Below are 14814 nucleotides of genomic sequence, written 5' to 3'. Positions count from 1 at the left end.
ATTATATAAATGTTACATTCAAGTTGTTTTGGATAATTGTATTTGGCAACCTTGCAGAAAACATCTTTCCTATCTCGGTGAGTCTAAAATTCTGAAAGAAAACCAACATCTGTCACATCTCATCTCTATCAACTTACAACATCTATTTAGACTTAAAAACATCTTAGCCCCTAAACAACAAAGCCGAATTCTAAAACTAAACTATCTGGTCTTCAACACCATCAGAGACTTGAGAAGGAATAAAACTTAATTACCTGAGTGAACTGGAAGTGTAGGTTATCAGCTTCAAAGTGGAAAAAAAAAAAAAAGACAGAGATAGTTCGTAGCCTGAACAATCATCCAAAACTCTCTATAATGTTGAAGCATCATCTTCAGCCTTCTGGCCCAATATATCTGACAGATATATTTGTGAGGCAGGAACTACTGAGGACTTGCTTATCCTGTCTTGGCAGAGTTTGGCTGTCAACTCTGCCTGCATCCAAGCTTGCCCATTTTTAGGCAGAATTCTGTCTGTGGCCGAAATGAGGACATTTTGCCCAGTGTCTTGTTTGCCACGTTTGAAGCTATCCCCATAAGGAGGTTCTTTGATGCTCATCATCTTCCTGACATAGGCTGTGTTGCCAGGAGTTAACCTGTCTTGTTGTCAAAGAATTGTGCGCTTTGGTTGCTGTTCCTCATTAGAACAGGACAGCTTTGAAGAAAGTTTCCTATACACATTGGTATAACATTTCAGGCCTCCCATGAGGCCTGTAATTTCTCAACATTTAGAAACTGGACCACAAATGCTGCTCCTGGCTTGTTTAACCATTTCCCCCAATTTTATTTTGGGCTCCTACAAAGGTGCTGTTTACCCCAAATCAGCCTTTTAGAAACCTTAATAGAACAAGACCCCATTTCCCCTAAGGGAGATTTGGTAGGGTTTTGATTGCTCCCTTGAGCTCAGAGACACAACTGAGTTTTTAAAGAAACAAGAAACATCCATTTCACTGTGCCTTTTGAAATCTTTAAGACCGGTTTGCCTCAGGAGACGCTAGAGCTAGACCAAGGGAGGCAAGGGGTGTGCCTAGGTATGCCTCACCCCCACCTACATGTACACACACACTCATCGTCTGTAGCTGGAGAGTGGTGGTGCAATGTGGGTGACTGTGACAGAGTTTGACTCGTGTCCTTCTTTCACCCCAACTCTGTTCAGCAGAACCTTCACACCACAGGCTCAAGACAGTTAAACCACTTCCCATCAGCATTTAAATCCTCTGACATCTTGTACATGTTTAGCTCCACAGCCTACCCTTCTGATTTAGTGACTGTACATACAGGGAACTAGATGCCAAAGAAAGAACATTGTTTTCAAACAAGTGGGTTCTTTGTTTGTTGGGGTAACCATATTCTATACAGGGGTGTGAGGTTTTGGCTTTTGCTATACATGTGACCTTAGGGGCTTGTTTTGGTTGTTTCTCGTTTGTTGCCCTTATCTCTCTTTTTTAATATGCTTTATGTATTGAATTTTTCAACATAAGATTATGTTCCTAGTGGTGAGCTTGGAAACAGGTGAGTTCCTTATACCCGTGTTGCTACTCAATTTGAAGATACCTTGCAGCCTGCACCCATCACAGCTCTTCTTTATTGTCTTTGAGGAAGTCTGGGCTTCCAGCAGGGTATGAGCTTTCCTTGATCTTTGAGGGTTTTTAATGCGGTGCTCAGCTTGAGCACTTATGAGCCCGCTCTATTCAAGGCACTACTGCAAGCCAGAGATAGTAAGTCCTAGGCTTGTCATTTCAAAGGGAAAATGCTCATGTTTCAGAGGCTTGCCGCTCATCCACACTCCTGAGACCGGAAAGAAATACTTAGCCTTGAGATTCACGCAGCCTTTAGAATGTTTCTTCCTTCATCCTCTTCTGGATTTAAAAGAAAAGTAACTACCTGCCTTGAAGCAAATGAGTAACTGTTGATACAGGCGTTAGTTTCAGCTACTGAAATATTGCCAGCCACCCAGGGCAAAAATTGTGTACTGTCACAGCAGTTGCTATCTGTGTTTGTTGTTTTTCCCACAATGCACATGGGTGGTATATACATGACATGGCTTAGTTCTCTGGGTTAGGAGCAAACTTATCTGATCTTGTATCTTAGAAGTTAGAAATATTTGTTGACTTTGCACAAAGGGAACTATTTGGGGAGCAGGGAGCAATTTTTCACCCTCAAGATAAATAGAAATTGTAAGATCATATATATATATATATATAATTTATGTAAAACCCAAGCAAGGAAAACATGCTCAATACGTCTCTGAACTCACTGAGAACACTCCATCATTGCCCATCAAAATGGAGGAATGCTGATTTGAAATGAGAAACTAAGGCACCTCTTCATAAACACGATCTCCAAGGGATTCCTGGGAAGGCAGCTCACCGTCTCTAAGCCTCTTTCCTTCAGCTGTGTGCCTTCGGGCTGGTTCATAGCAGCGTGAAATTACATTAAATTAGAAGACACTTTGGGGCGACATTAATAGCTTGTCTTGATGATTTTTCATGGTTCAAGGAGCCATGACTGATTTCTGCTCTGGGTCTAAGATGTAGCTGGAAACACCTGAGCACAAACATTGCGTTCTGCCTAGCTGTTGCTCTTCCCTCTGTCTATTGACCTTGCAGGTTGACCTGCTGAGAATCTGTTGTTCACTCTCCTCCTCTTCCTTCCCTTTCTTTTATCCTTCCAAACTGGATTCTACACCAGAGCTTGCGTCAGCCATCATACAGGGTGTTGAACTCTACGTGCTCATCTTCTGTTGGGTCCTTGCTAATGAGAATTTTTTGTGACCTGTAACTTTGTCTCCTGTCAAATTGAAAAGGGAGCAAACTCCTTCCAGTGCTGTGAGCACTTAAAGGCATAGCCTCTGGGTTAGGGTGCCACAGTGCAGGTCCCACCTCCACCACCTCCTGTTGGTGAGATTTGTGATGGCTACTTTTATGGCAACTTGACACAAACTGGAATCATTAGGGAAAAGGGACCCTCAAGTGAGAAAATGTTCCCACCAGACCTGGCTATGGGAAAACCTGTGGTGTGTTTTTTTTATTTTATTTATTGATGATTGATGTGGGAGGGCTCGGTACACTGTGGGTAGTGCCACCAACAGGCCAGTGGTCCTGGGTGCTTTAAGAATGTAGGCTGAATATTTGGCCATGTCCCCTTGTTGGGGAGGCCCAGTGGCACTCGGAGGAAGGATAGCCGACTACCAAGAAGAGACTTGATACCCTAGCATCATATTCAGGGGGAGGAGGTCCCCCTCAGTCACAGTCATAGGGAAGGGGAATGGGGTGAAAGCGGGAGGGAGGGAGGAATGGGATGATGCATGGGATGGGATAGCAAATGAGATGTAATATGAATTATTTTATTTTTCAATAAAAATGTGTTAAAAAAACCAAACAAATGTAGGCTGAGCAAGCCAGCTAGTGACCAGTGCTCTTCTGTGGTGGCTTCTGTTCAGTTCCTTAGTGATGGAGCATGACCTGGAAGTGTAAGCAGCATAAACCCTTTCTTCCCTGAATCACAATAGGTCATGGTGTTTTGTCACAGCAATAGAAATCTAACTAAGACAGGATCTTTGATCACCCATTTATCCTCACCGGGCCTCTGTCTTCTCATCTTTGAAATCAGATTCATCATTACGCCTACAAGCTGTTTGGAAGATAAATGATGTAATATGAACAAACTGCTTAGAAAAGTACCCAATGTTGGGTCCTAATGCTGAGTAAATAGTAACTTTCCTGTCATCACTGCTGTTTTCCATCAGTGAAGATGAATCAATATAGATATTCTGGTTTTTTTTCTCCTATTTTTGTCTTCTTTTTGTGCATGTTTACAAACCTCACATTCTAGTGTTTAACTTTGAGGGTCACGTGTCCCCATGTACTGGCCATGCTTGGGGAATGAGGTGCATTTTGCTTTATTCTTACGACTTGGTAAATGGGAAGTCCACGGGGTCCATGTTCAGTACCATGAGGCTTCTGGCCTGGGTGCATGGGTCTAGGCAGCTCCTTTCCTTCTTTTCTCTTGGTCGTTTGTTCATGGAATGAGATGCCTGCTTCAGATTAGGTGCCTTAGACAGGCTGGTAGAGTCTAAATCACAAGCGCCTTTACCCGCTTAATCTTCTCATTGACTCTGTCTCTCTCTGTCACTCTCTGTCTGTGTCTCTGTCTCTGTCTTCGAATTTGACAAAGATCCTTGTTGTGTAGTGCAGGCTGGTCTTGAACTTGCAGTCCTCTGCCTTCAGCCTCTCAAATACTGTGACTGGAGGTGCATCCTCTCACACACCTAGTTTAAATAGCAAAACAGATCAGAACCACAATGGAAGCTTATATTGAAATATGGTTATTAAAATACTAAATAAAAGCTGGGCCTGATGGTGTGCACGCCTTAATCCCAGCACTCGGGAGGCAGAGGCAGGTGGATCTCTGAGTTCGAGGCCAGCCTTGTCTACCAGGGCTATTACACAGAGAAACCCTGTCTCAAAAAAACCAAAAACTAAACCAACCCAAAACAAAACAAAACACAAAAACAACAGCAACAACAACAAAAAAAACCCCAAAACCAAAAAACCAAAAAAACCTAAATAAATTTGTGTCCTAATAACATGTACACTTCAGTAACAATAAAATGGCATTACTTCCCTGCCCCCCTCCCCCCCACCCCCCACACTGTGTTCAGTTATCTGCAATAGTTCTTACACGAGATGAAAACAGCTGAAATTTCTATGAAAAAATGTTACAGATAATCCAAAATGCTGCTCTGGCTGTTGATTAATATTCGCAGTTGGACGATGCCCTTGCCTTCACATGTGTAGTGAAAACAACCATGCGGGTATTTTCCCCACCCAGGTTGTGCTACCTTGACTTCATTCATGGACGAACAGAGACCTTTGGACTCAAGCAACTCGCCCTTGGACCAGGTGATTGCACTGATTTTTTTCTTCCTTTGCTATTGATATGGTTAGCATATTATGTAACACTCCCCAAATAGTAAAAGATTTCCAAGTGAATAAAAAAAATGTTAAAATTCCTTTATAATTTATAGCTGGCCATGAGAAGTGTGGTGCGGGTACAGTCATGGGGTTGTTTCTCCACAAGGCGTGTCTCAGTCGCCTTGCACATACAGACACTGGAAGGGAACACTAGTCTTATTGGCTGTTTAAAACATCAAAATCACAAAACAAACAGAGGAGAACAAAATTGTGACGAAGCTGGCACTAACAGATTGACAACAGGACCCTTGTGTACAGAGTGAGAGAGCAGCGCATGCTCAATAGCAGATATGACTTCCTTATCATCAGAAGTGAGCTAACAAGGAGATGATTGTGCCCCAGCCTCCAGAGTGCTGAGGGTGCAGCATTAAGGGCCTATAGCCCTGTATCCAGCTGTGTGTTTGTTTTCTTACTTATGAAATGAGGACATTAACCAGGCCACAGGGGAAGAGGATGGGCTAGGTGCTGATGCGACTTGACGTGCTGGGGTGGGTTGGTGGAGGGGCTCTTCTTTTCTGAGGAGTAGGGGAGGGGGTTGGGAAGAGGGAGGGAGGGTGGGACCAGGCTATGATCAAGATGTAAAAGTGAATAAATAAATAAATAAATTAACTAAAAGGTACATGAGTCATAGTATATTTAAAAGAAAAAGTTAAAAGAACTTGTACTTGTGTGAAATCCTGAGCCATAAGGCAGCTTTCAGCCGCCCAGATCTCCTGCCCTTAGCATTTTTACCAAGAACACACAGGAAAGTGTTGGGCCATGTTTGTTCCCAAAGCCACATCCCCCTCTCAGGAGGCTACGCTGGACTCACTGAGTCTGCGCAGTTCTCGATGCTTCTTGTACTGCCTTCTCCACAACTTCCGGTAGTTCTGAGCCTTCTGGATTCTTTCTGAATATTGGTTGGGCCAGATGAAGCTTCCAAACTCACCCTCGTTTTAAACACATCCCATTGACTTGGTGCTTATCATAGGCATAACTCACCTGGCACAGCTGTCCGTCATGGAGTAAGTAAGACTCCCCTGGGCAGTGGTTCTCCAGTGGGGCCAGTTTTGTTGTCAGTCTTGTGGTACCTGGGAATAATTTTTTTTTTTTTTGCCACATGAGGGTACTACTGTGTTACACTATACTGACTGTAAAACAAGCAAACAACCCCAAAATAAAGCAAGTTGATGCTTTTGTCCAAGAGTAGACCCAGGAACAGGATGCTGTGGATGCTGTAAATGCTCAGGACAGTCTTGTACAGCAAGTCACCTAACCCGTCAGTAGCATTGGGAAGCCCAGCCCTGGGGTAGGTAGGCCCACACTCCTTCCTGCTGCTGCCCTGTATGGTCTCTCAGCCCTGACCTCAGGCCTCCCTTCTCTCTTCCTGATTTCAGCTTCCTGATTTTATCCCTCGCTCTCACAGGGCGTTGCTCAGGTTGCTGTTGCAGACCTGACTGAGTGCCTACCCTTTCCCCACAGGAAAAGGTTCCGTGTGATGGACTTATCAGTCTGCTCTGCATGTGCTTCCACATTTCTGACTTGCAGTTATCCTTTAAATTCTGTTATCTCTACAAACTTGTAAGTTCCAAGGGATGTAGGACCGAGATGTATTGTTGTAAATATTTGAGTGAGTGGGTGGATGTTTGAATGCTATCACAAGTGGAAAGGGGCCAGAGCTGAGCGTGTTGACAGCAGTCTGCAGCTCAGTCTCAACCAGGCGGCTTCTTTTCTACTGGATAGGTCATTCCTGTGAAGACCATGGGTTCATGGACACCATTCTCCACAATGTCCATGGTTCAGACATTTTGCACTTAAGGATGCCTTATCAGCCTTAGTTATCTCCTTTGTAGGTATCAGTATCAGTTCTGGGGGTGGCTTGAAGCAGGCAGCTTCAGATAAGCAAGGAGTGAGAAACTTTGTGCTAAAGACGAGCAAATGTAAGGGGAAGAGAAAAGGGTTGGGGGGGGGGCGAGGACACTGTCTTTTGCCTTAAGACTCATTAGTGTCAATTTAGCATATTACAAGTTATTTCTCACTGTGTCATAGGAGTTGCTTCTCAAATAATATTGTTGCTATTGAGCATTTAAAAGAATGTTCTGATTGGTCTTGGTGTGTATGTCTGGGGCCTTGGAAATTTTATGGTTTCCAGGTACTTCTGTTATGTACCTGACTTTGAGAACCACCTATAACAATTATTAGATAGATGAGTGTTACTCACTTTTTAACATTTCCAAGGTAATTCAATATTTTCTGTCTTGGTAAGTTAATACTTTTAGCAATTTGATGATTTTTTTATGTACATAAAATTAGCACTTGTACTTTGTTCAAACTTATAATTGTGATATTTAATATGTAACTTTTAGGCAAATGACATTGTATGACCTCATCACCTCCTTATTCAGCTATCACAGAAAAACAGCTGACAATCCTTCATCTTGGAGGAAGCTGGAAGGAAACCATTTTTCAGATAGTGTTCCTATAAAGCACAAATTTAGAACTTCTCCTTGGTTCCCAGGCTGCGTCGCCTGTCTCTAGACCTCACAGCTTCTTACATGCCAAGACCAGGGGGAAGAGCCCCCACAGTCCCTGCAGAACTACCAGAAAGTTCTTTGGTATTTTGTGACTTAACACATGGTTACACAAGGTACATTTATTATGAACAGGCTGGCTTAGAAGACAAGCAAAGGAACTTGGGAATCCCCGATAGTCACTTCTGCCCCCACCTGGTGTCCTTCCCAGCTTTTTTCGGGTTGCCTGGAATGTTTCCTAATAGTCCTAAGAAGTTTTGTCGCCCTGCCACACTTATGAGTGGTCACTGGAATGATCTCTGCCGTTGGCTTAAATGCGAGAGCTGAAAATGGAATATGTCATCTTATGCCATTGAGTGTCTAGCAACCAAGTCTCCTTTTTAAGAATTAGTTCTGGGATGGTTAGGATCCAGCACCTTTGCCAGGGAGCAGATGGGCACTGCTGTAGAGTGGGGCACTGGGCAAAGTGCAGTAACGCCCAAGACCAGAAGTTAAATACTGGAAGTTATAGAATGTGAGGTTACTCTATTCTGTTCAATTTTAAGAAGAAATACTAGAGTAGGAGGGTATTGTGAAAATGACTCACATGAGCCTAAACCTCCCATTCCGTCACCGTATGAGTGCACATCAAAATATTGGCGCTTTGTTTACTGATAGAATGCCAGCTTGTCCCATAGGAGGACCTGGGCAGGATTCTCAAAAATATCAGAAAATGTTACCCAAATCAAGCGCAAAGTAAAGTGGATTAAAAATTGCCTATAGGGCTGGTGTTGTACTTCAGTGACAGAGCACTTGCTTGGCCTAGGCTAGAGCCTGAGTTTATCTCCAGCCATAAGACAACAAAAAGGTCAAGAGATGTTTATGGGGGATTTATAAGTGAAAATTATTTTTTTATGCTGTCAAATCTAGGAGATTTGGTTGAAAATTGCGTCTAGTTGCTATTTGGCGGATAGGCAAATTTTTAGTTTTTAATGTTTATCTTAGCATGATTCAAAACTCAGATTCTCTCTCTCTGAATTACATAAGTTTTAGAAACTACGGCAAAGAATGTAGCTTTGTGACAGTTTGTATTTGAGCCTTATCATTTGTTTCTCTAATAAGCTTTAGTAAACTTGGACGCTGGGCAGGAACTTAGAGATTGCCTTGTTATCAGAGAGTGCACAGGACAGTTGAGAACGCCGAGTTCTGGGTTGGCATCTCTGCTGGCCATCAGGGCGGGGCCAAAGCCACGCAGCTGTGCAGAATTCTGGCTTTCTGATTCCAAATCGAGCATGTTTTTCTTCCCTTCCAAGTAAACACTATAGACAGCACCTTACCTTGGGGTCTTCTAAAACTGGTTCGAGCCAGGCTTGGGAGAATACAAAGTACTCAGGAGGGTCCTGCATCTGTCACTAGGGGTCAGGGGCAGTTGGAAAAGAAAGGCAACTATAAAAAGGGCTAATTAGCTGATCCCAGTTAGGCAAGTGATCTCCCATGGGCTGGGTCCTTTAGAAACAGGAGTATGTTTCGGAGTTGTTAGACTGGGCAGTAGGAGCCGGACCATTTGTTTACCAACCTCTGTGGTCTGAGGTCTTGTGCAAGCTCCTATACTGGTGTGTGTGGCTGAAAGGCGCACTGTCAGGAGAGTGCGAGCTCCTAGAATAGCTCCTCTTCCGAGTCACTGGACAGGTACAGGGACTTGGGTGGGTCACTCCATGCACACTACGCAGAAGAATTTGAGCCAAGCTGCCAGGCATCTGCTGTTCCCATATGCTAAGCACCGGACTAGGTTTTATTTACACTTACATGCCCAGTGTTCTTCCAAGGGAAAAGCAAGAGCAGGAAGGAAGTAAATGTGAGCCTGCAAATAAAGGATGTTAACTCCTCTGACCCTCCCGAGCTTTTTTTTTCTCCAGTTCCCTAGGCTGCTGCTAGCTGCTGCATCCATGGACTGCTGTGAGCTCCTAAGGGGATCTATGAGGAGAGAGTTGCTAGGTTGGGGTGCTTGCTCCCTCTGATTTCTCTTATCAACAGATGACAATACCTCTCCCTCCTGGAAGGTACACAATCTATCACATGGCTTTCTGTTACAGCAGTGCCCCGTGGGTTACTATACCTGTCTCTTCTCCTTCAGGTCTAAGCTATGTCATGCTCCCTGGCTCCCTGGCTGCTTTCCTAAGCTCTGTCATGTCTGGCAAATCCCCCAAGTTTACTCCCCCTTAGTTATGTGTTCAAGTTCTCATCTGCTTCCTGCCCGGACCCTGACTAAGGTACCATCTTGGAGTCTTTTGCTTCCTAAACACTTGGGTGAAATGGAACAGCCAGAGACATTGTGAATATGCACGATGGTGCCATGCTGTCCTCGAGCTCGAAGGATGCTCAGCATGGAGCCTGTCCTACCGTAAGAAAGAGTCTCATTCATCCCAAAAGATATTTCAGACAGATGCCTTGAGTTGTAATTAGGATGCTGCCTTTTCTGCTCTATGGGAAGCCTCATGTGAACAGTAAATAGAAAATGAGAAACTGCCTTATTATGACCACGCGTACAGCAAGTTAGAATGTACTTAACCGTGTAAGATGAAAACTATGCAGTACATGGAAACAGAAGGGCAGAATGGATCTGTCCATGCAGAAATCTCCGATTTAGCTCATGTATTCTAATTTTAGATAAGTATGCATTCTCCTTTTTAGTTCCTAACATGCCTCACTCCTCTGGTGAGTTATATGCCACTTTTTGAGAGTTTTTAATAGTTGCTGAGAGAGCCATTTCAGCGCACAGAAAGAGGCTCTACAGCAACAAAAAAGGCTCATCCTGCAGGGACCCTGGTGACTCAGGTACTTTGCTGAGCACTGTGGACTCACTAATGAATAGTACTTGATCGGCGCTTTCAAGGAAATCACAGTACGGTGGGAATATAGAAGTCTAAACAGTTAATTGTCATGATTATTAGCATATAGGGGGCTATGTGTGTATCTAAGTGAGGGTACACTTAAGTCTGTCAGAGAAAGGCAAAGAGGCTGGTGAGTGACAGGCAATTCCATGAGTTGTGTTTTGAAGGACAGCCATGAACCGGGCAGGAAGATGAAGGTGAGGGTCGGGCTGTGAGATTGCCTGATGGTTTTGAGGTGGAGTGACACACAGGATTTAGCTGTAGTCCGGTAGCCTTTGGAGGAATGCCTGGACTCACGGCCAAGGATAAAAGGGTAATCTAATCCTTAGTACTCTTTATCACTCAGAATCCTATGGATTTGGGTCTTTTCCTGCTTTCACCCTCTCTTGCTCTGTAACAGAACACACCAAACTCACAGGCTTGAAACAACAACCACCCTTTGGCGTGTCTGTGGGTTGACAGGTCTCAGCTGGGCAACACTGCACCTTGTGAGGCTGAGTCGGAACGGTTGAGATGGCTCAGTGAGCATGAGCAGTTGAGTCCACTGATGATGCCAGTAGAGCACCTTCCGTGTTTTCAGCGCTGCCCCCTCCATGCGGATTAGACGGCTTACAGAAGGGGGACTAGGTGTCGAGGGGGACCGTTGTGAAAGCAGAAGCAGAAGTCACTAAAGAATGGAACTGGGGAGACCTGGATGACAAGTCCCACTACATCCTGTAGACCTGGATGACAAGTCCCACTACATCCTGTAGGTCACTCCAGCCATAGGGCCCAGCTTGAAAAGAGAGAAAATGGACTTGATATCTTAACAAGATGAGTGCCATGTAATTTGCAATTACCTTTTTTTTTCCCCCCTTGGGCACCTACTCTCCTGTGTCCTTAGCACTACTATTCCCCATTCTGGAAACTGGACACTTTTAGTTAAGTGTTAATCATCAATTGTCTATGGCTCCCAAGAGATACTCCTGCTTGTTTCTGTCTGTCCAGCAGTCATTTATGGTTCAGAGGGGCAAGTGTGTGGGGATTTTTTTTTTTAATCTTGAAGGGCTTAGGGTAGGTGTGTTGTTTCAAAACAACCATGCTTGTGGTTGGCAGCTGAGTGGAGACAGTTAGTGCACTCAGGATTATTTGGTGGAACTCTCACAGCCCGCCAGTCCAACTCAACATTTACTGGGCCAGAAAGCTCCACCCACCTTACCTTCTGCCTACTAACTTTCCTGTACTCACTCTCCTCCTCGCTTTAACAACATGTTATTGTTGTTGTCCCCAGTGTAGCTGAACTTCCCCTTCATCCCTCTCTTCTTTCCTTCCTTCTTTATTTTACTGTTTCATTTCTTTGGGAGAACATCTTCTTCTTATGATTCCTTGACTGGCTTTGAATTTGGGATTCTCCTGCCTCAGCCTCTCACATGCCGCAATGCCAACCTTTTCTACTTTTTGGCCCAGTGTCCATCTCTGCCCTTAAGAAAAAAGACTCTCAGCTGGGCCTGGTGGTGCACCCTTGTAATCTCAGCACTTGGGGAGGCAGAGGCTGGTAGATCTTTGAGTTTGAAGCCAGCCTGCTCTGCAAATTGAGTCCAGGACAGCCAGGGCTACACAGAGAAACCCTGTCTCGAAAAACCAAAACCAAACCAAAACAAACCAAAACAAAAAAACCACCAAACACCAAAACCCAAAACCAAACCAAACCAAATCAAACCAACCAAACAACAAAGAAAGAAAAACAAAAAGAAAAGAGAGAAAAGGAGGAAGGCTCTTTTTTCTGTTTCTTCTTCAGCCTATCTGGCAACTTCTAACTGATATCTCAGCTCTCAGTGCATATGCATTTCCTGAGAGGAGGAGCCATAGGTTCTGCCTCTCCTCTGCCCCAGGCTCTAGAGAACAAAGGAATGTGGCTGCCCTGTTCTGAGTTAGGCACCCACAAGTATTTGCTATTCATGTCAATTAAAATAGGAGACAGTTGCCTTGAAAAAGGGAGATTACCCTGGCAGGTTGGGGCCCTCCATTCTTTTAGGGAACTTGAGGACATAGTTTCTTGGGCAGTCTCTGCCATTGGTGGTAGCGTCAGTGACGTTTTGCTCTGAGGAACATAATACATAAAGATGGGGAAGAAGAAGCATGGTGTTAGGGATTCCTGTTTGGGGTGTAAGTGGTTGACTAAAAGCCTTTAGGTTTTTCATTTTTGCGTCTATCATCCTGTGGCCCCAGTTCTATACCCTGAGATCTCAGTGATGGCAGATCTGTGGTGGGCAGCAGACCAGTTCATTCCCTCTCCAGTGGTTGTCCTATGAAGCCAATTACTTGTTAAGATTTCAGATGCCATTTACCATATGAGATAAGCCTAGGTATAAGTTTTGTTTTTCTGTGTCATGCTGTTTGTCAAAAAAGAACAGTAGTGGATGAGTCAAATGGCATGGGGGCACAGAAAGATGGAGTAGGAAGTAACTGTGGTTTCATCTTACTCAAAGACAATACTCAGAATTCTCAGGGGTTTTCAGTCCCTATTTTCAGGTAACTTAGGTAAATAGGTAAAAAGAGAGGACTTGTCACTTATTGTCACTAAAGTAAGTCATTTAGTAGCTGTATTGTGTGTGAGGGGTGCAGTAAAGAAGCCCCAAAATGACTGCTCAATGATTGGGGGAAGATTTGTTATTATGGATGAGAGAGAGAGAGAGAGAGAGAGAGAGAGAGAGAGAGAGAGAGAGAGAGAGAGAGAGAGACAGACAGAAACAGAGACAGAGAGACTGAGAGAGAGAGAGAGAGACAGACACAGAGACAGACAGAAACAGAGACAGAGAGACTGAGACAGAGAGACAGAGATAGAGAGAGACACAGAGAGATAGAGAAACAACCAGAGATTTCTGGAATAGTCCAGAGCAGAAAGAGAAAGAAAGAAAGAAAGAAAGAAAGAAAGAAAGAAAGAAAGAAAAAGAAGCAGACCAGGCCTGGCTAAGGCTATCGGCAAGGGAAGAGAGAATACCAAGAAAGAATAGCGAGACTAGCAGGTTATAAGGAGGCTAAGTGGCTGAGGGTAGGGAAGCCCTGAGTTGTGGCTGGCCTGGGAGTTTATGGTAGAGAAGGAGGTGAGAAGGGCCAGGATGCTAGCATGGAGGCTTTGGAATATACAGCAGAGAGTTGTGAATAGGGATTGAGGGAGCCCAGAGGCAAGCATGGGGTTTGATGTACAACTGCAGGTATATGTCAATGAACAGAGCAGCCGCATGTCACTTCCAGCAGAGGCAAGGGAAGTGACTCCTTGTGGCAGATGGGAACCCATATTACAAGTTCCTGAGGAATGCTGGCTTTTCTCTAACTACAAAAGAATTCTTCTGTAGTCCATCTTGAGGTAAGGCAAGACGTCCTTTTTGGACAATGTCCCTGCCTAAGACCTAACACATCTAAAATGCTCTGTTGTCCTGGAGGAGGGTATAAAGTGGATACAGTTGGCATGTGTTCTTAAAGCAAATCTCTGCTCAGCAGTGCCGGACGGACATGTGGTGTGGTACCTGAATGGAGTGTTTTTATAGAGGACGGAATGTGAGCAGCGTGCATGGACAAGTGCATTTAAGAAGACTTGTGCAAGAGAGAGAGGAGGGGACTTTCTAGGCTGGGAGAATATTATATAGGAGATGTAGAGTGAGAATAGCAGAATGTGCATTTGGACCCCAGTGGCAATGGAGGCATGTGGGGAGGAGAGGGAGCGACAGGGTGAAGGGCTGTAGAAAGCTCCTGTGGAGACAGGCTACAGGGACTGAGTGTTGGCATCGTATCATAAAATACGTAATTGGAGCCATCGTTTTCTCTGCGGTTGGTAGTTTTGCAGAGAGAGAGAGAGAGAGAGGCCAGAGCTATCAAAAGCACGTGGGATATGGATGTACGGGGTGGGGGCGGGCATTAGAAGAGGGAGGGGCGGGGAAGAGAGGCAGGGAAAATAGACTGAGAGCCCGAATATGAAAATGCTTGGATTCTCAGTGGGAAGACAGGGCAGTGTGCCTGCGGCCTCCAGTGCTCAGGTTGACTGTGAGCTTGGAGAGAGAGCGCGCCTGCCTGGAGCTATAAATTCGTGTTAGAACTACAAGCCCTGTGACTAACTCCTCAGTTTTATTGAGCATTTCATCAATCAGCTTCCCATCACTAGATAAATCCCCAAGAATACAGCTTAGAAGAAGGAAAGTTTGTTGGGGGCCAGAGTTTCCCAAGTTTAGTCCCCTGATCACTTAGTCCGTTGGTTTTGTTTTGGTGAGTCAGAAAGTTGATACCAGGAATATTTGTTGGAGATGCTGTTCTCCTATAGCATCCTGGAAATAAAGAAACAGAGAGTGTCACATATCCCCTTTGGTGGCTCATCCCCAGCCACCTATGACTTGGCTCCACTATTTCCCATTAGTACTGAGTGAGGACCAAGCCTCAAACACTGAAACT

General features: G+C 44.5%; 1 protein-coding gene across 12 annotated transcripts in view; it reads left to right on the top strand.

The window, feature by feature from the left end:
- The window catches only part of PLCB4 (phospholipase C beta 4), a 370866-nt gene that overhangs the window by 65067 nt on the left and 290985 nt on the right, over positions 1 to 14814 (top strand). The window contains exons 1-2 of one of the 12 annotated variants that reach the window (XM_084776847.1): positions 4870 to 4940; positions 6474 to 6572. The exons of 10 other annotated variants lie outside the window; for them this stretch is intronic. The gene's annotated coding sequence lies outside the window, so the exon portion shown is untranslated. Of the gene's footprint in view, positions 1 to 4869; positions 4941 to 6473; positions 6573 to 14814 lie in introns of those variants that run through there. One more of the 12 variants, XM_084776849.1, reaches the window with a different exon arrangement.

The sequence above is a fragment of the Acomys minous genome (genome assembly GCF_964271855.1).
Source record: "Acomys minous genome assembly, chromosome: 3".
Taxonomy (NCBI): domain Eukaryota; kingdom Metazoa; phylum Chordata; class Mammalia; order Rodentia; family Muridae; genus Acomys; species Acomys minous.
This window is presented reverse-complemented; position numbering and strand designations above follow the sequence as displayed.